Raw genomic sequence first — 23,018 nt, forward strand, 5'->3', positions numbered from 1 at the left:
TGTGTCCATGTTTTCAAACTTCAACATGACACACCCTCTCTTGTCCATTCTCCCACTCTCCATGCATTTAGAATGGATAACTCTTTTGCCCCCATTTTCTCATTCAAGGTTGTCACATCTTCTTGTTGGGTGCCCTTTTTAGCCCATCCTACTATACGAAATCAAAGTGCTCGGATTTTCTACCTTGCTTCTTCTATGGTAGCATTCATCACTTCCACTTTGCTTGCATGCCCTCCTTTGTTTTTTTCTGCAACTTCAATCCATTGAGTGTTTTCTTTAGTGACATGTTCCATTGTTTCTACCTTCTTTCTTGCCCCTTCAACTACGTTGGTCCACATATGCATGTCCCTCTTAAGACATTCCATCTCTTTTTCCAGTGCGGGTGCCATTAGCCTTGGCATCTGAGAGAGAGAGAGAGAGAGAGAGAGAGAGAGAGAGAGAGAGAGAGAGAGAGAGAGAGAGAGAGAGAGAGAGAGAGATGAAAATGGGACAGAGAATGAGAGAAGAAAAGAAAAAAAAGGCGGGAGGTGGAAGTGTAGAGAGATATTTTATTTTTTAATGTGATTAAAAAAGGAGAGAGAGAGGAGAAGAAGAATAAGAGGAGAGATAAAAAGGGGAGAGAGAAAGAAATGAAAAGAAAAAAAGAGGAGAGAGAGAAGGAGAAGGAGAAGAAGAAGAAGAGGAGAGATAAAAAGGGGAGAGAGAGGAGAAGAAAAGAGGTGAGAGAAATAGAGAGAGAGAGAGAGAGAGAGGAGAAGAGATAAAAGGTTGAGAGAGAGAGGGGGGAGAAAGAAGAAAAAAGACGCAAGGGTGAAGAGAGAGAGAGAGAGAGAGAAGAGAGAGAGAAGAAAAAAATAAAAAAGGAATGAAGAGAGAGAAAAAAGAAGAAAAAAGAAAAAAAGAGGAGAGGGAGAGAGAAGGAAAAGAGAGGAGAGAGCAAGGAGAATAAAAGGAGAAAGAGAGAGAGAAGAAAAGCGATGGAAAAAAAAGGAGAGAGAAAGAGAGAACTAAGAGGAGAAAAAATACATTAAAATGGAAAGCAGAGAGAGAGAGAGAGAGAGAGAAAGAGAGAGAATTAGATATAGGAAATTTTTGGGGGAGAGAGAATTAAAAAATGAGAGAGGGAGGAAAAAAAAAAAGAGAAAGATGAAAAATGGATTGTTGAGCAAAGTTGTCGTGACTAGCAGAGGTGCCCTCCCCCCCAAAAGGAAGTCTGGTCTCAGTCTCAACCTTTACCTTGATTCCATTAGTCTCAACCTTTACCTTGATTCCATTGGATAGGCGGGAAACTTGAAAGGCTTTCGTCGATGACTCTTAAATCGCACGTGATAAACAAGTTATTGTATAAGGTAGAATGGGACAGAAGTCTCTCCCCCACCTCCCGGCGCGATCGTCATGATGGATTGACGCTCGAATCTTTTGACAGAGGAGGGTGGTGCTACTGTAGGCATTTGAACTTTTTCAGCTGCTGCGTGCACAGAGACTATTTTGACGTTAACTTGGAAGATACTGCCTTCTTCGGGATTTCCTGCATGACTGATTGGTGATCTGTCTTTACCTGAAAAACTGTGTTTATCAGGTGTGATCTCCTTTTCTTCTTCGTTGGTTCACTTGCGTGCATTTGCTTTCATGTAGGTAACTGGCCTATTCTACAGGCGCTCTTTGTATGATCAGAAGTAGTGCACGGATGGCCATGATTCATGTAACATTGCAGAGGGATCCGATGGCTGAAGCCATATCTACACGTTCTGCAAACTTTCTAGCCCCATTTTTGAAGGTCTCTGTTTGTTCATGTTAGTAGCCTCTGGTAGCTACTTACCTATTCTTTCATATTTTTGAAGACCAAGCCAAAGACTTGAAAGTAAATAGGCCGCTTATCAGCCTCCGATTGAAACTGGATCGTTTCTTGAATCGTTGAGGTTTAATAAACTGCGATTGTGATAATTCCTACCGAAAATGAAAGCGTGGGACCAAATTTTTGTTATCAAAGATAGAAGAGTATTTACTCAGAAAGGGCAAAGCCCCGTGAACCAGGCCAAATAGAGCCTCTGCTGGCAGTTCTGAACTTTCAGATACGGATCCATTCAGATAAGGATCCAATGAAACACTGTCCAAGTGCAGTGTGTTCATCTGATGATGCAATTCATGTATTCATCTCGAGATTGTGGTGATTTCTTACATGGAACCAGATTGGTTTGCTAACAAGTTCTGGAGGACAACAGGACTTTAAAAACCAATACCACCTAGATGGGTATAAAGATTAAATATCTTCTCAACTGAGGCATGCAATCCAGCAAAGGAAGAGAGTGCCATTGTGGCAAACAGAGAAGATCCATGTAGAGAGGAACTGCACATATCAGTGATAGGAAAGTGTAGGCCGATATACACACTGCCGAACTACAATGTGTTTAATTAGTTCTTTTATCTTTTACCTAGATAAGATAGAGCAGAGAGTGCCATTCATGGAACAAGGGGCCAACACTTGGTTGGGATTGGTACAGCTCTAAACTGACACCACTCACCAAAAAGAGAACCATGGAATTGGATCCAATGTATTGGAATTGATTATAGGCAATAATGCAAATTGAAAAATTGTCATGAATTAAATGGCAAAGCATGGACTGCACAGAGCAATGGGACTTTACAGAGTGATTGGGTTGCTTTAGCTACACAGATGGTGGAAGGACTGTATAGCAAAATTGGAATAAGCTAGATTATTGCAGACTCTACTATTCAAGCTAACTTGATATGGATAGTAACTTCCAAAGCAGGCCTGGAAGGTTGTCTGAGATGACACTGATTATACTTGGTTAATTCTGGTCCTGCTGGAACTGACTGCTGGGAAAAATGCATACATGTTTTGATGGCGTGTCTGTGCAGAACACACGGCCTTTTTGAGCATTTTCTTGGAAAGTTGGACCTCTCAAATTTTGTGGGCTGCTGTAGAACCAATATGGAGGTAGCTGAGAAGAAACACAAGCTTGAGCTGCTTATGGAGTACCTGACATATATCCATGTGCAAGTGGTTGACACATGTACATGTGGCAAAGCACCACTTAGGAGGTGGAAGGGTTGCCTCTTTGACGAGTGTCCCTCTTTCTCGTGATATTAGTAGCTAGTAATCTTTCTTGGCCTAACTTGCAAGTATTCTTTTTTCCAGCTCTTACACCTTGGAGTACTCAGAAGATATGTGTTTGTAGTAGAGTACTTTGTGCTAGGATGATAAAGAGTCTGACAGTTTGTACACTCCTATTGTGTGAGAGTCACCAAGTTTCTTTTTCAACTTCCCTTTTGCCATTAACAAGTAGGAGATGGTGTTTGGGTTTATTTGGACCTAGACCTAACATTTCAGCAGCCAGTCCAGTAGGAGACAGTGTTCTGGTGATGATGTTAGCATATTTGATGCGTATGTGTGGAAATTGGGTTCAAGAGAATGGATAGATATGTGGATGGATAAGGATGGAGGCCCAAAAAGGGGAAGAAGAAAAGAGTGAGGTGGAGATGGAATGCTACATACTGAAGAATGCTCATGCAGCAAGTGCTACTTGGACAGTGTCCCTCATGGGAAAATTGTTCACTTACCCAAGTGCCCTAGTACAAAGATGATGAAAACATGCAATGTATAGGAGGAATGTCGGACTTTGTGTGGTGCCGAGAGCCATAAGGATATGCCCGTACTCGATCTCGGGAGTTGGCTCCATGCTGACCAAGTGACCAAGGCAAGAAGAAGAGGAGGAAGAAGATGTACAGGATCCCTAAGATCCAAGATTTCCACCTAAAAGGTAAGCTGCAGTAAAGAACAATAGATAGAGTGAACTGGAGAACTCGAAACTCAACCTCGGGAGAGAAGCTATTAGCTCCGTGCATCCATGCAAGGAATACAAAGGTCTCGTCACCAAGTCGTGGTTGAACCTCCAAGGCCCTGATCCAGGTAGATCCTCGAGATCCTGGGTATCAATAGGTGAGATGACTGCTGGAAGGAAGCCACCCCATCTAAGGGTAGAAAAAAAAGGTAAAAGGTCCATAGAAATAGGGAATGCCCGTTCCGGGCCTTAGGAATGGATTAATGCCTTCCGGCATGTGTCTACAAGTGAAACGCCCATGGAACGTTCTTGCCCGTTCCCAGCCCTGTTTCGCACCGTTCCGGGCCGTTCCAGCAGCCGTTCCCTATTTGGAACGGCCGTTTCCTGGAACTCGCTTGCTCCTGCCTCTGTCACCTGCTCCGTCTGCCTCTCGACTGCTCCCGCTTGCCTCGTCTGGGCCTTATCTACTCCTGCCTCTCTTGTCCGCCTGGCTTGCGGCCCCCCGTCTCTTGCCCACCTGAGTGAGTGAGTGGGTGAGACACACACACGAGATAGATACATATAGTACATACACACATATATACAAACATGTGTGCATGTGTGGGTGTGTGTGACATAGGATTACTAATCATGTTGCTACTAATTGTGTTGTTGGTCCCCCCTCGATAAGCGTGATCCATTAGGTCACTAAATTGGCACGTCGAACATGACCTTTTCAATGCCTACCATACTACTACCCATAATCTAGTTGTCCCATATTGTACCTAGCATATCATGCCACCCTTCTCACTTCCACCATGCTACTAGATAAACCAATTTGCAATCTTCCAACTAACTTAATCTATGAGCTCTCTCTCTCTCTCTATATATATGTGTGTGTGTGTGTGTGTGTGTCCTGTTACCTCTGTTCCCGTTCCCTAACTTTAGGCGTTCCCTCCGTTCTGGGGGCTCCTGTTCCCGTTCCCCGTTCCTAGTAACTATGAAAAGGTCTCCACCAAGGTGTGCGAAGGATTGAGCAATGGGTAGGGATCCCCTTTGAAATTGGAGAAATAGAATTCCCTCTAAAGTCGCAACAGATGTAGATGCCTCTTGGAGGGCAAAGAAAGATCATCTCCATATGAATCTCCCTCTGAGGTAGATAGGGAGTCCAAAAACTCATGGATCATGGAATCTGAAATGTTTGAGGATGAAGGAAGTGTCGCCTGTCATACTGAAGAAGGTATCTGGGGCGGTGAGAACTCCCAAAGGTGGCTTCTCGAACCTAAGTAGGCGAGGGTGAAGGGTTGGGCTTAGAGTGAGTAATGAGTGGGCAACAGTCGCTGCTTCTCAATGGAGCGCACCGGGAAGCCGAAGAAGAGAAAGGAGTTGAGCAGCCACTATCTTGGTTGATGGTATCAAACAATCATTGTCTCTCAATGGAGCGGACTGTAGAATTGCGGGTCGTGGTAGCCACTGTATCCGAAAAGAGGTGGGAGAAGACTGGTGCTGGCATTGCGACGATCTCCAAGAGGTTGTAGTGTCAATCGATTCTCCATGTGCTCGAAAGGACTTAGTGTGCATCGGATGCGTCTTATTGCCTTGAGCATAGTACTCTTATAGCTGATGCAGAACGATCTTTGTGGCCTAGAAAGGAGTGGTGGTAAAGGTAGTGCCGGGTGGGAGACGCATATACTTTGGGGGAATGGGGAGCAAAGGTCGAAGTTGGCAAGCATCGATGGTGTGTTCGGTGATGCCACAATAGGAGCACCCAGTAGGTTGGTCATCTGTTGGTAAAGAAGCCATGGATATTAGTGTGCCTTGCTGAAGAAAGAAGAGGTCAGCCACGAACCATGAACTGCAATGTCTGCCTCAAGGGGTATGAGGACAGTGCAAAGCACGAACCGCAATGTCTGCCTCAAGGGGTGGGAGGGCAATGGAAGGGCTAGAAGTGAACTGCTAGTGGAAGGAGGATGCCACCAGCAGTAAGAGGTTGCAACCAGTAGAAAAATGCAGGGTACAATAGTATGGTGGAGCTGTTGGGTTCGTAGAGAATAGCCACCAGATTGGCTGAGCTGCCAGGTTGCAAAAAATGGCCACCAGCAGTCTGGCTGAGCCACCAGGTTGGAGAGAACAACTGCTAGTAGTAGGGAGGAGCTGCTAGTAGTCTGACTGAACCACCAATAGCACAGAGTAGCTGCCAGTAGTTTGGTTGAGCTGCCAGCAGGAGAGAATAGTTGCCAGCAGTGTGGCTGAGCCGCCAGTAGTAGGGAGGAGCCGCCAGCAGTGTAGTTAAGCCGCCAACAGTAGGGAGGAGCCGCCAGCAGCCTGGCTGAGCCACCAACAGTAGAGAATGGCCGCCAATAGTCTAGCTGAGCTGCTAGCAACAGGGAGGACCTGCCAGTTGACTGGGAGGTGGAGGCATAGCAGTAGCCTTGAACGCAGGCTGGGAAACAACAAATGTAGGAGGGAGCAGCTGCCAGTTAGGATGTTGATGTAGCGAACGAAGAGAAGTGGATGCCGAACCCGCTATTGGTCTTTGCCTTCTCTAGAGTGGAGGATCTTTGCTACTGTTTGAGCAGATCCAATTTTGATACCATGTCAAAAGACCACGTACTAGCAAGACAGTAGGGTTTGCAGGGAGGAACACGGAGTGAACTTAGCAAACATTGAGAAGAGAAAAGAAGAGAGAAGAAACTCGATGAATGGAATGATGTGATACAAGGGAACAAGGGTGCTGTAGCACAAGAAAGATGATGAAGATAGCCACGAACCACGAATCGCAATGTCCTCTTGAAGGGGTGTGAGGGTAGTGGAGAGGCTGGAGAGAAGAGGTGACGGACTGAATGAATTAGCCATGTAGAATGAGTGACAGAGGCAGCCTATAAATAGGCAAGAGACTGTTTAGGGTGGCACTTGGAGGGAGGGTGTCAGCTGTCTAGGGTGGTGGTTCACTGTGGGCACTCAGTCCCTTTCTGGGGCTGTCCACTGCGAAACCCTAAACGCAAAACATAGAATGCAAAACTGCGGGTGAAGGTTTTCTCAATAGGGCTAGTGGGGTGTGACAATTGTTGCGGAGGGCCTTGTTGGTGGGGGATACTAGCTTGACCATTTGCCTTTGGTTGAGGTTGTTGGAGATGTGATTGTTGAGAGTGCGTAAGTTGTCAGTGCCCTAATTGCCACCTACCTTGACATTGTTGGTCTCTAATGAAACCCTCAGGCTCATCCTCCACGTGCAATTGTGTAACAAGCGGGATACACATTGACTAGGGTTGAGACACCCCGTCACACTGACCGGGGTATTTAAGGTGTAAGAGCCCCAAATTAGGGCAACTAGTTATTATCAAGATCACACTTTTCACCTTCATCTCCAGCTTCCATGGCTTTATTCTCCTTTCTCTCCTCTTTTCTCTCTTTCTCTCTCCTCAGCTCTCCTCTCCCCTCAGCTTCTTTCATTACAATTGGTATCAAAGCTTCAGGCTTTGGTCCTTTTCCTCTTTCCCCTTTCTTCCTTTTCAAATCCCAAAAACCCTAGTTACTCAGCTTAGAGATACAGGTATAGCAAGAAGGACTACAGTTAACTCTAGCTTTTTGGAGCAAGCAGGAGCTATGGCTGGAGACTCAGACATATTTGGAGGTAAAACGGTTAAAGTAGCAGGTTGTCACTTCTTTTCATGCAAATTTTAGGAGTCCTAGGGCAAGTTGGGGGTTCAACAGTTTAGAGAAGGGAAAAACCACAGTTATTTTTTATTCCAAACTTCTCTCTCTTTCCTATCAAGCTGTTCCCTCAAGCTTCCATGGTGGACTGCCCCCAAATCTCTTCTTCTTGCTACACCCAGCCCTCAACCTCAACATTCAGCCCTCCCACAAGCTCCCCAGGGCCATTTCCTACCTGGCAAGTACCCTGGTGACTACCTTCAGCCCATCAGGGACAGCAGGCAGCAATCCGCAAAATGCGGCGCATTTTGCGCTGAGCTGCCTGCCTCTTCCAGCACCCCTGCCCACCTTCTCCTGCTTTGCCGCCTCCCCAGCACTCTTGGGCACTGATTCATCATACCCCTTTCTCTCCCCCTTGGCATTTTGACCCGGGAATCATCTTCCTTGGTGGACAACAGCTGGAACTGTTTGAAACAGTTTGGGGCAGCCATGGATTCTCCTAACTGAAGCTTTCTTTGACCTGGAGAGCTCAACCACACAGCCCCTTCAGCCCGTGAAGGATTCCTCTTGCCCTGATTAAGCCATTGAACTTAGCATGCATGGGAGCTTTGCGGGCAGCCATGAAAGCTTCACTTGAAGCTTCCCATTCTTGAAGCTCAAGCTCGCGGATAAGCTTGGGAGCCTTCTTCATCAACAAGAGCACTCAAATGCTGAAGCATTCTTCCACGGATGCCCAACCAACAACCGGACTTGATCAATGGAGCAAGCAGCATCATGATGATTCGGGCTTCAACGGTCGTCAAGCATTAAAGAGGTATGTCACTCTGATCTTAATCTCTCAATTTAGCCACTTGCTGAGCTTAATCCATTGTTGGAGAGATTCAAGATTGCATACAAGCATCATACCTCTTCCCGAATTTCATTGTAATGGCTGACATTAACCCTCACTTTGTCTTATGATTTTGGATGAATATTAGCCATTGTAAATTGGGTAAGTAGCAGCCAGTGAGTCACTGGACTGCCAAGGTAACCCCTACCCCAACCTTCATCATTCCTTGCATATCATGAAAAGCCCAATATCTTTTTTCCAATGCATCTCATGCTGATTGCTAATTAAAAATGTCTGTCATGTATACTTCGGCTGAGGAAAAAGGCCAATGCCAGGCGAGGTGGTAAGACAAAAGAGTGGTGACCCTCCCTTACCACCTAAGACCTTGAAGGGGTGCACAACCCGGCCTGGGGGGAACTTTGCCCATCTTCCGTTGATCCGGAGCCCAATACTTGTTTGCAGGTGCAGATACTTCCATAAGGCCCACTTCCCTGTTCCAATGATCCCTCTTGGATACCCCGCAATGATAATGGCACCCATGTATGCCACTTGAGGTACATGCACTTAATGGAGATGTATGGCAGTGAATGTACTTATGCATGAATGGCAGAGTTGATGGGTATGCAATGATGCTCGGGATTATGTTCAGTATGCTCAAGATGCTATTGATGTGTCAGATCAGGCCCCTTGATCTATGCTCTACCCATGTAAGACATTGGTACTAAGGGACAGGCAGTGTTTTTGGTCACAGTCCTGCAGGACTGTCACAAAGATCCCATTGCAGAAAATTCTGTCCTGAATCTGGGGGTGAACCCTATAACTCATCTCGAAGAGGGCTTCGTCCCCTCTGGTTTGAATAAAAAATCTCCCCAATCGGAGTTACGGTGTGAAAGTTATGCCCATTTTTGTGCACTAGGGTCATTGTGGACAGGTTGCAGACCGCTCCAGGACAGGCACTGTAAAACCCCTACAGAAAATTATGATCATTTTCTGTCATAAAGGTTTATCTCAAAGAGGCCGTCGTCCCCTCCGACTTGAGCTCGAAACCTCAACAATTGGAGTTTTCTACTAAGAGTTACGCCCTTTTTATTGACAGTAGGTCCTGTGGACCACATCCAGATGGCTGGCCAGAAAGGCAAAAGTAAGGCCCAAGAGGAACTCCAGAGGGAGATTAGAGACTCCGGGACCTCCATGAATGAGGAACCAAGCTCAGCGCAAGATTACCATGGTGACATACAGGAGGAATTGCTTGAAACGGACCCGTGTGGCTTTCTTAATCACACCCTTTGTCAACATGAGCTCCGTCATATGGAACGCCATAATGATATGGTCACCAACCACCGCCAGATGAAGTCTAAGTTTGATGAAGTGATCTAGTATATAGCTATCTCAAACTCAAAGACCCAACAGACCTCGGAACAGCTCACTGCTCTTGTTGCTCAGTTAGCGACCGCTTCATCCCAAGAGAAGACCAATGACTCTAGACATGAGTCTAGACGCCCATTCCCTTGTCCACCATGCCGGTAACATTCATTTGAGGCTTTCTCCTACCTTGGGTCGAATTCACCCTCTCTACCTAGGAGCCCTCATGCACCACATATGAATCAGCCCCATCAAGGATAATATGGTACAAATGGCCAGCTTGGCAATCATGGACAGCATGGCTATAATAGACAACATGGGCTAAATGCACCACAAGGGATGTATGGACAGCAGGGCATGTATGGCCACTACGGGATGCATGGACAGCAAGGATTTCATGGGCAGCATGGCCCCTATGATTTGTGTGACAAGGTCATCCTCACAAAGTACAATGGGCAATCCCCCTCACCATCTGACCTGGAAGAATGGACGTCCAAGTTGGAGTCCTACTTCAACATCTATCCCCGCACTGATGATCAGAAAATACTTTTTGCTTCTCTCCACTTTGAAGGTTTTACCCACACTTGGTGGCGCTATATCAATTGGGAGAATCAACAGTTCATTGATTGGGAAGATTTCAAAATGCATATGGTCTAAGTTTTTGTGTCCCCTGTGGAAAAAGAACGGTTGGCAAGAAGATGGTACACTCTTGACCAACGTAACCTCACTGTACGTGACTACACCAATCAATTCATGAACTTGACCATGTATGTGGAAAGCATTAGTGACGATGCTAAATTGCACAAGTACATCTATGGGTTGGAACCGAATCTATCGGCTGATGTCATGGCCCAAAAACCCATTACACTGTTTGATGCAATTGAACTGGCTGAGAGATATGCAAGAAAGTACCGTAAGAATGAGCATTTTCAGCAAGGTGTTGGACCTCCCCGCATCCCTTCACGATCAGCCTTGTACGGAGGTGGTTTTCGAGGCTCTTCTATGCCGAATAACAGCCCCAAAGTACCCACTTACCCCGCCTTCCATACTGAAAGAAAAATGGGCGCTTTTGGGACAGCATCGGGCTCTATTGCTGATCGGTATGCTGAAAATAAACAGTCCATTGCATCACCTTCCCATGGATCTAGTAGTTAATGGTTCATCTCCCTAGATGTTGTGAAGGAACGGAAAGAAAAGGGCCTATACTTTAAATGTGGAGATAAGTACACTGCTGATTATGCTTCCAAATGCCCGTACAAGACAGCTAAGGTCAAAGTTCATAGCATGTATGTCATGGAAGATTGGCACAATGAGGAGGATGACTTGGCCATTGACCAAACTGAGCCCACGGAGGATGTTGATCATGAGTAGTTCTATGATTTGGAGGATGGGTTTCCCTTTGACCCGGGCGGTGCGCCCTCATAGATACTTGATTTAACATCCCATCCACCTCCCACTTCCCTTTGCTCGATCTCCTTAGATGCTTGTGTGAGAGTGCGCTGCGGAAGAAGGAATACGAACATGGAGGGATAGAGAGAGAGAAAGCAGAAAATAAGGAAGAGAAATCTGCACTGACTGAAATGAATGCTGAATACAAACGGGAAGGCGGAAGGAGACTGATCAGTCCCTGCATGCAGCCCACAGCGTCAATGAGGGCACTAGATCAGGCTGATGATGATGGCAGTGCCACCACGGGAGAGGAGTGTCGGAATTTGCAAGAAGACAAGTGATCAAGTGGGGAGGGGGGCTGCTTATAGATAGTCAAAAGAACAACCAAATGGGGGACCAGCCCCAAACCCTAAAAATGCCCTAAAATGGGCGCCCCACATCAGTGACCAAAAAAGTGGCCAGGCAGCCAGTGGCTGCCCACTAAAAGAGGCCAAAAAGAAATGCACATCCTAAGACAGCCAGTCGACAGTGACTAGCCTCCCCCATCATAACACGACAGACATGTCAGAGCTCCTAATGTCCTCATCTGACTCAGACTGAGGCTCACAGGCAGGAGATGAGAAGGCATGACAAACATGACTGCTAACACCCCCTCTGAGATCTTGGATGTGGCTGAAGGCCGAAGAAGAAATAGATCCTGGGTGGCAAGAGAAATGCCAATGTCGAGGAAGTCCGTTGATGTAGACTGCCGACCGCTGAAGGAGCTCCTCACGATCTTGGGAATCCCCCTCTAAAACACTAGGGGCCAGGGAATCCACAGCCGCATCACCGAGATCGTCCCCCGCTAAAAGGGATGGGGGGTATGAGGGAACCACCGGAGGAGAAGGTGGGGGATGGGAAGGAACCTGTGGAATAGAAGGTGCACAAGCGGGAACGGGTGTAGCAATAGATTGCCTCGGAGGACCCTACATCAAAGAAGGGAAATGGAGACTGTAAAGCCCGCTCTCCTGCCAACCTGTAGATAAGACAGCTCCTGTAAAAGAATCCTCAATAACAACGGCATGCTCGGTGAAGATCACTCGTGTGCCAAGCCTCATAAGGCCATAAATTGAGAGGAGGGGAAGGCCCAAATCCGGAACATGTAGGGCCTATGAAAAGGAGCTCGAAGGTCGGCCAGTAAACAAAGGCAATGTGCCAACACCACTAATAGGCACCAATAAAATGTCACCAACAGTGACTGAACCCTCTGATGGACGGAGATCCTGTAACAAATCACCTCGGGGGGTCATATGACTCGAAGCACCACTGTCCACTAACCAAGGCTGCGCAGAAGACACTGCAGCCACGGAAGAAGGATCCTCCTCCAAAGCATGGATATGAAGGAACACTGACTCATGGGTAACAGCTGGTGTAGAGGTAGAAGAAGACTCCGATGTAGATCCACCCTTCGCTCCCGGACGAAGGTGAGGGTACTTCTTCCAGCATTTCTCCTCGGGATGTGTCCCTTTCCCACAATGTGGGCACTTCGGTCTCTCTGAATCTTAGTCAGAGCCTGAAGAACTGTCCTTCTTCTTAGCCTTTGACTTCTTCTTCTTCTTCTGTCCTCCCGAACCTGCAACAAAGGCTCTAGTGGAGTCGGATCCACTAGCACTGACCTCTCTAAGTCGCTCATCATGCTCCAAGACAAGTGGGGAGAGCTCCTCCCAGAGAAGCTTGGCACGGGTCCTTGAAGTAAGAAGGCTGGTGTAGAAGACATCAAACCGAGGCGATGGTAGCTGAGTCAAGAGAATCATAGCCATGTCTTCAGAAGATATTGTCCGAGCGAGGGATGCAAGCTTATCCTCATATCTTGTAATCTGTTGATGTGGTCCTTCATGGAAGGACTATCATCAATAGCGAGCATCCGCAACTTCTTTTCGAGAGATATCCAGTGGGCAAACGTCTTCTGTTGATAGAGAGACGCGAGCTTTCTCCACACGTCTGCTGCAGTCTTCAACCTGTGAACATGAACAAGGACAGAATCCTGCAACCTCAGAAAGAAAAAAGATTTGGCTCTAGAATTGAGCCGATCCCATAAGGCTGCACGATCCATAGATGTCCCATCTGTGGGATCCACCTTAGGCCGGGGAATAGGAACAGAAACAAGCTCCCAAAGATCGAAGGAGTCCAAGATACACTCGACCTTGCAGGACCATAGAGAAAAGTTGGAGCCATCCAACCGGTCCTCTTTGGGCAGCTGAGAAAGTACGGGTACCTGTATAGTGGGTACCAAAGGCTGCATCTTCGGTCCATTGGAAGGGGCTCTCTGAGATACATGAATAGAAGGGGGATGGGAAAGAGGAATAGACTCCGGACGACGGTCCTCGTGATAGAAATCACGCCTCCGTTTAGATGACTGTCAAGACAAAAGCTCGTCATCTAAGTCATCAAAGCCCGTAAACTGATGATAAGACATCTTCGATATCTGTAAACACCAAAACACAACAAGGGAAGGTTGTCGGTGCTGAAACACAAACACTAGAAGCTCTTGAGCTGGCCGCCTTGCACAGAACGCAAGGATGATGTCAAACGCAAGTGCTAATGATGCAATCACCACAAAAAACAACCTCCTGCCTCAAAACGCAAGCGGAAATGAGGTCGCTAGCTTGGAGGAGTGCCGCCAGAGGTTGAACGCAGTCACAGAAGCTGAAAACGCAACTTGGTGGAGTGTCGCCCAGCTAGAGGAGGGCCGCCCAGGCTGAAAACTCAAATTTGGGGATGACACCAGCAGCAAACGCAAGTAGGTTGACACCAAAACAGGCCGCCTTGATCAAGGAGATGGTGCAGAAGGTGACGCCTCAGCTGCTGGAGACGTCTTGACCAGCAAACGCAAGGTTGTGGGTGTTCTCCCGCGTAGATCTCAGCTTTGTGTACTCTCCTTTGGCTCTGATACCATGTGAGAGTGCGCTGCGGACGAAGGAATATGAACACGGAGGGATAGAGAGAGAAAGCAGAAAATAAGGAAGAGAAATCTGCACTGACTGAAATGAATGCTGAATACAAACGGGAAGATGGAAGGAGACTGATCAGTCCCTGCACACAGCCTACAACGTTAGTGAGGGCACCAGATCAGGCTGATGATGATGGCATCACTATCATGGGAGAGGAGTGTCGGAATCTGCAAGAAGACAAGTGATCAAGTGGGGAGGGGGGCTGCCTATAAATAGGCAAAAGGACAGCCAAATGGGGGACCAGCCCCAAACCCTAAAAATGCCCTAAAATGGGTGCCCCACATCAGTGACTAAAAAAGTGGCCGGGCAGCCGGTGGCTGCCCACTAAAAGAGGCCAAAAAGAAATGCACATCCTAAGACAACCAGTCAATAGTGACTAGCCTCCCCCACCATAACACATGACAGATATGTCAGAGCTCCTAATGTCCTTGTCTGACTCAGACTGAGGCTCACAGGTAGGAGATGACAAGGCATGACAAACATGACTGCTAATAGCTTGGACGGGTTCGCGTAGCCCCAGTACCCTTCTCATTCAAGGCAGTATCAATGGGAAGCATGTTTTTATCCTTGTGGATAGTGGAAGCACTCACAATTTTGTCAATAAATCAGCCATTGACTGGTTGAAATGTATTCCTATGGCATTACACCACCCCTTAAAGGTCCAAGTAGCAAACGGAGAAGAAGAAATCAGCACACATGTATGTCCTGTAGTTCCCTTATGCTTGGCTGAAAATTATGTGGCACTGATTGATCTGATTGCCCTAGATATGGGCCCCATTGATGTTGTCTTGGGCTGTGACTAGCTGAGACAATTGGGGAAAATTGCTATGGACTTCTCTCAGCTTTACATGGAGTTTATGATGCATGGACAGTCTATCCACCTAGAGGGAGTTCGAGATCATGCTGACTTTCAGCTCATTACAGCAAAGCAACTCAAATGGGAGTTTAAGAAATGCTCACAGATCTTTGTTTTGCAATTAAATAAGGACACTTCTGATCAGCCCTCTACAGTATCACATGACTCTGCCTTGCAGGCCTTGGTTGAGGAGTACAATGACTTATTTCAGATGCCTACATCCCTCCCTCCCAAGAGACAAGTGGACCACCCACTTGACCTAGAGCCCCATTCCAAGCCAGTGAACAAACCCCCCTATAGACTCTCCAAGTGCAAGCGTGAAGAGGTTGCAAAGCAAATCAATGAGTTGTTGGAGATGGGTTTCATTGAACCGAGTTCTTTCCCCTCTGCATCCCTATCCTCTTAGTCAAAAAGAAAGATGGCTCCTTTCGCATGTGTATTGATTACAGAGATTTGAACAAAATTACAGTGAAGAACCGCTACCCCATCCCACGGATTGATGATTTGCTGGATGAGTTAAAAGGGGCATGCTTTTTCACTAAGATTGACTTGTGCTCTGGCTACCATCAGATTCGTATGCAGGCAGGAGATGAGGTCAAAACGGCCTTCAGGACTAATCGTAGACTTTACCATTTTCTTGTGATGCCTTTTGGGTTGACTAACGCCCCTGCCACCTTTCAAAGCCTCATGAACAAAATCTTACAGCTCTTTTTGTTCAAGTTCGTGCTTGTTTTCTTTGACGACATCCTCATTTACAGCAAGTAATCTATGGAGCACTTGACACACGTTTGGAGGGTGTTTGACATATTGAGAGAGCATCGACTCTTTGCTAAGGAGAGCAAATGTATATTCATGCAGACATCTGTGGAGTACTTGGGACACATTGTGAGCAAAAATGGTATACAGGCTAACCCCAAAAAGGTGCAATGTGTTAAGGATTGGCCTACTCCTTTCACCACCACCTCCTTGCGTGGCTTTATTGGTCTCTCTTCATTCCACAGACGCTTCATTAAGCACTACGCCACCATTGCAGCACCTTTGACTGATCGCTTGAAAAAAGAGTTATTCTTTTGGGATGCCACTGCAGATCATAGCTTCAAACAGTTAAAGGACGCACTTACTTCAGCCCCCATCCTTGTTTGCCCTAACTTCTCTAAGCTCTTTACCATTCATTGTGATGCTAGTAGCCGGGGTATTGGTGCAGTATTGTTGCAAGAGCATGGTGTGATTGCATTTGAAAGCCGCGAGCTTGATGAGAATGAGATGCAAATGAATGTATACGACCAAGAGATGTTGGCCATCCTCCATGCCATCAAGAAATGGCACCACTATTTGTATGGCAGCCGTTTCCAAGTGAAAAGCGATCACCGAGTCCTCCAATACTTCTTGACTTAGTCTACTTTGACTCCTAAGCAAAGGCGATGGGTGGTAACCTTACAGAACTATGACTTTGACATTTCACGCATGCGGGGCAAGGATAATATTGTGACTGATTCTCTCTCTCGAATGTGGGCATGCAGAGTGTCATCTATCTCAGAATTGCACAGTGATTGGGTTGAAGAGCTCCAGGAGGCTTACTTGTTAGATGATCATTTCAGCCACATATTTCAGAAATTACAGCATGGGGTTATGGCTGAAAACTCCCAATATTAGCTCAAGCATGACCTTATTTGGTTCCATGGCAAGATTGCCATCCCACATACTTTCCCCTTCACGCAGAAGATCATGGAAGAAATGCATTCTTGCTCCACTGCCGGTCACTTGGGTGTTTTCAAAACATATGACAAGATTGCCAAGAGCTTTCATTGGAAAGGCTTATGGAGGGATGTCAAGGACTTTGTGACCAAATGTGTTCCATGCCAATAAAATAAGTTTAGTACACTTAGGCCCGTTAGCCTCTTGCAGTCTCTCCCTATCCCTGAAGGGAAATGGACTCACATCACAATGGACTTTATCACCGGCCTTCCCGTGACTAAGAAAGGGTGGAACAGTATCTATGTGATAGTTGATCGCCTCACCAAAGCTGCCCACTTTATCCCCACTAAGGTCTAATATACTGCCTCTTAGGTGGCTACTCAGTTTATAGAAAATGTCTTCAAGTTGCATGGCTTATCACAAGTCATAGTACATGATCAGGATGCAAAGTTTATGAGCAACTTCTGGCAGACAGTTTTCACCTCTATGGGGACTAAGCTTGCTTCATTCACTGCATACCACCCTCGGATTGATGGCCAAACTGAGAGTGAACAAATGGCTTGAGACATACTTGAGGCACTTTTGCCATGATGTACAGCACAGTTGGGATACGTGGCTTCACTTGGCTGAGTTTGCATATTATAACTCCACACACTCTAGCATTGGAGTTTTCTCTTTTGAGGCCTTATATGGGTATAAGGTTTCCCTTCCTACAGTCTTGTTTACTGATAAGATCAATCCTCAGAGTCAAGCTGAATTGGATCGCATGCAAGCTTTACTTCAGCAATGCAAAATGAATCTTCAGAAGGCCCAAACACACACGAAACTCTATGGTGATGAAAGATGCAGGCATTTGGAATTCCAAGAGGGGGAATTGGTCCTTTTGAAAGTGTTTAAGTCCCGCTACTCCACTCTCAAAGAGGGCAGCAATAACAAGCTAGCCCACCGCTTCTATGGTCCATACCGCATCCTGAAGAGAGTTGGCGACTTGGCCTACCGCTTAGAACTCCCCCCTACCACCAAAATCCACAATGTGTTTCATGTCAGTCAGTTGAAACCCTTTGTAGGCTCCTCAGTGGACTATGTGGAAGAACTTTTCCCCATCGATGAAGAGGGCATCACTCAATATGTTCCTGAAGCAATCATTGGGCAGCGAGATAAGCACTTACGATCCCGATCCATCAAAGAATACCTCATCAAATGGCAAGGCCTACCCTTGGAAGAAGCCTCTTGGCGCCCAGCAACCATCCTCGATGAATTTCCCTACATCTTGAACCCCAATGGCTGGAAGACTAGCCGGCCATGCCCCAAATTGCCCACTTCTCGCCTGCAGACTGCATACTGTTTTAGAACAGTTTTGTACTTGCTCAAATCACATGCATGTGCATTCTACATAGGCTGAAAGTACTCATCATAAGCTCCGTTTCGACATATAGTACGCCCTGTTTGGAGCCGCCTATCAAAAGTTATGACCAGTTTACTTCAGTCGACCGGTTCAGGACTGCATGCTGTCCCTAGTCTCTCCACACCTATTCTTCATTGTCAAAGGGCTCTGAGTAGTACTCTGCAATCCTCCTTTAGCCCGCCCATCACTCCCCTCTGTTTCTCCTTGTTTTTGAGGGCAAAAACATTTCGAGTGGGGATGGATTGCAACAAGCGGGATACACACCGACTAGGGTTTAGACACCCCGTCACATCGACCGGGGTATTTAAGGTGTAAGAGCCCCAGATTAGGGCAACCAATTATTATCAAGATCACACTCTTCACCGTCATCTCCAGCTTCCATGGCTTCCTTCTCCTTTCTCTTTTCTTTTCTCTCTTTCTCTCTCCTCTTCTAGTATTCTTCCTCCTTGTTCTCTTTCTCTCTCCTCAACTCTCCTCTCTCCCCTCAGCTTCTTTCATTACAAATTGCCTGTTGTGTGGCCTTAGCCTTAAAGCATGTGCACTTAGAGGCATTGTACCCAAAATCATGGCAATGAAGGCATTGTCGGGCTGCCTTATCGCTACAATTTGTTACTTGAGTTTTTGCCTTCCTACTTGAATCTCTAGGAACTTAGAGATTTTTTTGTGTGTCCATCAATACCGCTCGTGCCTTTGGTACCCTTGCACATCATTGCATTTGCGAACGATGGGTGGAGGGCTGCGCCAAAAAGTCACTCAACATCATCTCCACCGGTTGATAGTAGTCAATCTCAAGACCATGGAAGAGGAGGGTAATGAGATAACTAGGAAATTTTTTATGAAGTGTGAAGTCCACGACCATGAAGCTGTTGTACCGTAGAATTGAATAAATGAATCCCTTTGAGGATACAATTGGGAAGTTATCAATAAGCTCTTGTGCTGCACCTATAGAGGTGTGTTAAACCATGAAGGTGCCTTGCCCAGTGAGATGCCAATGTGCAAGGTGGAATGAAACCAATCTCTAAGTTGTGCCCTAGAGGGAAACTTATGACCTTTTTGAAGATCAAAGTCTCCTTTAGTTTCTTTTTAGTGTTGCGGATAGATTGAAGTTGTTCCTTAGCGAGGATGACAAGAAGGTGTGTATTGGGGGGAGACACCCATGGTGCTACCCTTGGACTAGAGGTTTCCATTGCATGTGCTCAGTTGTGGGGATCTCTTGGATGAGTTGTTGGCCACCAAGGGAATGTTGTTTTGAAGGAATGGAGCAGTTGGTTTATGCCTGAAAGTCGGGGAGAGAAGGGTAGCGATGGGGTGTGGTGTACCCCAGAGCCGAGGGGAGGGGGTTTTGGTTTAGGGTGAACTAGTGGGAGTAGAGTTAGAAGGGTAGAGAGGGGAGAGGTGAGGAATAGGGAGAGGAGGATAAGGTGGTTGTTGGGTAGGGGGGGAGAGCACAAGGGGTAGTATGTAGGGCGGTGGGTGCAAGAATAGTGTGTGTAGGAGAGGGGGCGGTGTGGGAGGTGGAGGAAATGGATATCAGGTGGTAAGGGAGGTGGCAACAGCTCGCACACTCAAAGAGGGGGGGGAGGATAGCTAGTCATGTTTTCCATAGGAGGAGACTTTGTTCCTTGTGCATACCAACTGACTATTGATAAGGCATAGGGCTTAGAGAAGGATGTTGATAGCATGGAACCGTAAGAAGGATGGCCGGTAGGAGCACCTCATAAGCAACGACGCACTTGCCCTAGTAGCATTGGTACTTGTGGAGAGAATTGAGCAAAGTGAAAAATTGCAAGGCCATGAAATTAGAGTTGTTGGAGCTTGTAGGGAGAGTCATCGTGAAGAATCCATAGTGCAAGTGAAACATAAAGTAGCAATGCAAGCATACAATGAATGGTGAACCACATATAAGTTGTGAAGATTCAAATTGTATAGTAAGAATGTGTAGGGCAAGTGCTAGTATCAGCAACACCAAGACTTAGTCCAAGGCAAAAGTAGATTGGGAGGTTTGGAAAGAAGCAAGAAAAGCTTACTAAAGCAAGTCCAAAAGTAGAAGATGAAGGAGAGATCAAAGCAATATGAAGAATTGTTGATATAGGAAATCCAACAGGCCATCCGTGAAGAATAGGAGTTGCATCAAGTTTAGTGGACATGAGGAATTATTTCAAGCATTTGTAAGTTCTTCATTGCGGCGAATTGTAGAGGAATTATTAGATCTTTTTGTTGGGTTTAAAGAGAAGCTATTATTGAGGATTCAAGAATAACAACAAAAGGTACTCAATAGTAATGTTGAAGTAAATTGGATTGATCTTGATTGATAAGTTGTGATAGCATCTCAGATTGATATTGTTAATCATAAAGTTCCTATAATTCAAGTTTAATATGTAATTAAGACTTTTGATGATGTGTTTTTTAATGAATGATTTAGGTTTGATATATTACTTGAATTTGTGCATTTGGCTTATAAAGTTATAAAGCTGTTAGCAACACCTTTTTACGTAAGAATGGTAGAACAAAGGAGACTTCATTTGTTAGGCATATGGAGAAATCAACAGATCAGGATAGTATGTCTCAAATTTTTGTTGTTTTGAGAATGGATGATATAATGCCCACCTAGGCTCCAACCTACACACGAGAGATGACACAAGCCATATCTACGAACATACAATGATGACTCACTTCCTAGCCATGGAGCCAAATGGGCTTACCCTTGAATCTAAAAGCTAGTAGCATTTTGGGTCACAACCATGTTCCAAGAGTTGGCGTCCCATATCACCAAACCACACCATCTTGGTATACAGATGCGTCAACCTACGGGCCAATAGTCCAAGAGTGGTGATCACACAATAATGTGCACAATAGAGCCTTGAGTCCTATAAATAGGGCTCGGTTGCTCTCACCTCGAAGTGGTTTTAGTGCATATGCACTAAGTCATTTTATAACTACTGTGATCAATGCTATTAGTTGTAATCAACCTTTTGTATATAAATTGCTACTAAGACATATTGACTCAATGATTCAATTAATTTGATGCTCATGTACTTTGAAAGGCGATTTGTATTATGTGAGTATTTCAAAATGTGATTAATTGTTCATTTTTGTATTTAAGGGTGGCCAATTGCTAGAACGCCTATAATTATTGTTGGGTTGTCATTGAGGAGATGCATAAGAGAAATTAAAAGTATAATCTAGTGGTTAGATTAACCAAAAAACTCAGAATAACTAAGTCTTTTATACTTAGATAGTCAAATTGACTAGAAATATATATAATGAGTGGTTTCAGAAAGTGAAACCGGATGCTCATGATCAAAGAAACAAACCATGAACCGGTGAATCTATATAATGAAGCTCTCCAGAATCTAAATTTGGTGATTGCTAAAATTTAGGAGATTACTGTTTTTGGAAGTTGCTCAAATGGAAATTTTGTTCGCGTCAAAGGCTACGGAACTTTGCAAGGAACAATTTTATCTTTAGTAGCTATCTTAAATCTTAACCATTTGAGAGATTTTTAGAGTAGAAGGTTTAGAAGCTTATTTTTTTAGAAAAGTAAGATATGGCATCTAGAATAGAACATGTGTCATTTCGAAGAGACAAGTGTCCTTACACTTGTTATTTTCAGCAATACTTGTCATTTGTAACCCCTACTTTTAACTTTTGAGTATCCAAGCCTGATACCTATATATTGGAAGTCTCTCTCTTCATTTAGAATAAGCTCTCATATTGAAATTCCAGCCACATGCTTGGTACTGTCCTATCTATCTCTCATCCAAGAAGCACTTTCTACTTAGCTTAATCTAATCCAAGTACTAACACTCTGCCTTTGTATCCTATCTATCATGGCCTTCTCAACACCACCCTCACTTTACCACCCTAACCATATTTGGAGTTATCCTTCCTGAAGTGGCATCATTTAGGATGATGCATATGTTGAGCAGCCACTTGGTTTTCTTGTGCAGTCTATAACTTGTGGAGTGCTCTTTATGGGATGAAGCAGATGCCTTTAGTTGAGTACATTAGAGCATTGACACATCCTTAATTTACATTATTTTGGAGTTTTGATGGTGATCATAATTTTTATTTGTGGGTAGAAGGTGGGTTGCATACTTTCATTATCCTTTATGTTGATCGTTTGGGAACATAATAAGCATACAGCTCGTATAAAACCCGAGAAATCAAGATAACAGATTTGGGCTTTCTAGCTATGGGACATTGGATCTTTGATCTCTATAGTCCATGAGTTGAATTTCTAATCCCTTCTTCAAAAAACGGCTCCTACCTGTCACCACTGACCTACCACCGCTACTCCCCCCCTCCCCCCCCCTCTCGCGCCGGCCACCATGGACCTACCACCGTGCCCCCTGCGGCTCACTTGTTTCGGCCACCTGTCCCTCCCTGCGGTGCGCTGAGCCTCTCCTCTCACCAGACCTTCTTGCCATTGAGCTGCCTCCCCCCCGCGTTGTCCCACGCCCGTTCATCCCCCCCCCCCCCCCCCTCCCGCCTTGGTTCTGTCCTCGTGCTGTCTTTTCCCACCCTATGGATTTTATCTGTTGCTCTAGGCCCACCACTCTCCAGGTCTCGCGTTGGCCTCCCCCTCGCCTTGGTTCCACCCCCGCGTTGTCTTCCCCCACCCTACGGCTTCTGTCTGCTGCTCCAGGCCCACCACCCTCCAGGGCCCTCCCCCCCCCGCGCTGTCCCCCATCTCCTTTACCTTGCAGCTCCAGGCCCCTCACCCACACGGCTCCAGTCGGACGATATCATTCGTGGCGCTCGGTGCCTCCATCATCATCAGAAAAGAAAAACCCCCACCTAGTCCCCCCCAGTCCCCCCCAGTCCCCCCCCCCCCCCCCCCCCCCCCCTTGTTGCTTCCTCCATTTGTAGCAACACTCCCTCCCCTCTGGTAGTTCAACAATGTGATTGGCATGTTCTCAGTAGGGACGCGCAATGGAAACCTCTGGTTAGATGCCGGCACATTCTACGAGTGCCTCCCAATCAAACACCTTGCGCATTGTCCTCTCTGAGGAACAGCTCTTAGCAGTTTGAGCCACAGAGTTGAAGCTAAAAG

At 46.0% G+C, this 23,018-nt stretch overlaps 1 protein-coding gene across 10 annotated transcripts in view; it reads left to right on the forward strand.

The window, feature by feature from the left end:
• Positions 1-1,248: 1,248 nt before the first annotated feature.
• LOC148037889 (UDP-galactose/UDP-glucose transporter 7-like) overlaps positions 1,249-23,018 on the forward strand; it is a 29,270-nt gene continuing 7,500 nt past the window's right edge. For 4 of the 10 annotated variants that reach the window (XM_087676858.1, XM_087676864.1, XM_087676859.1 and 1 more), the window contains exon 1: positions 1,250-1,579. The gene's annotated coding sequence lies outside the window, so the exon portion shown is untranslated. Of the gene's footprint in view, positions 1,580-1,635; positions 1,778-23,018 lie in introns of all 10 variants that reach the window. The other 6 variants (XM_087676862.1, XM_087676861.1, XM_087676857.1 and 3 more) reach the window with 5 other exon arrangements.

Source organism: Lygodium microphyllum, chromosome 4, assembly GCF_053477565.2.
Source record: "Lygodium microphyllum isolate KBCC chromosome 4, Lygodium_microphyllum_v1.1.10, whole genome shotgun sequence".
Taxonomy (NCBI): Eukaryota; Viridiplantae; Streptophyta; class Polypodiopsida; order Schizaeales; family Lygodiaceae; genus Lygodium; species Lygodium microphyllum.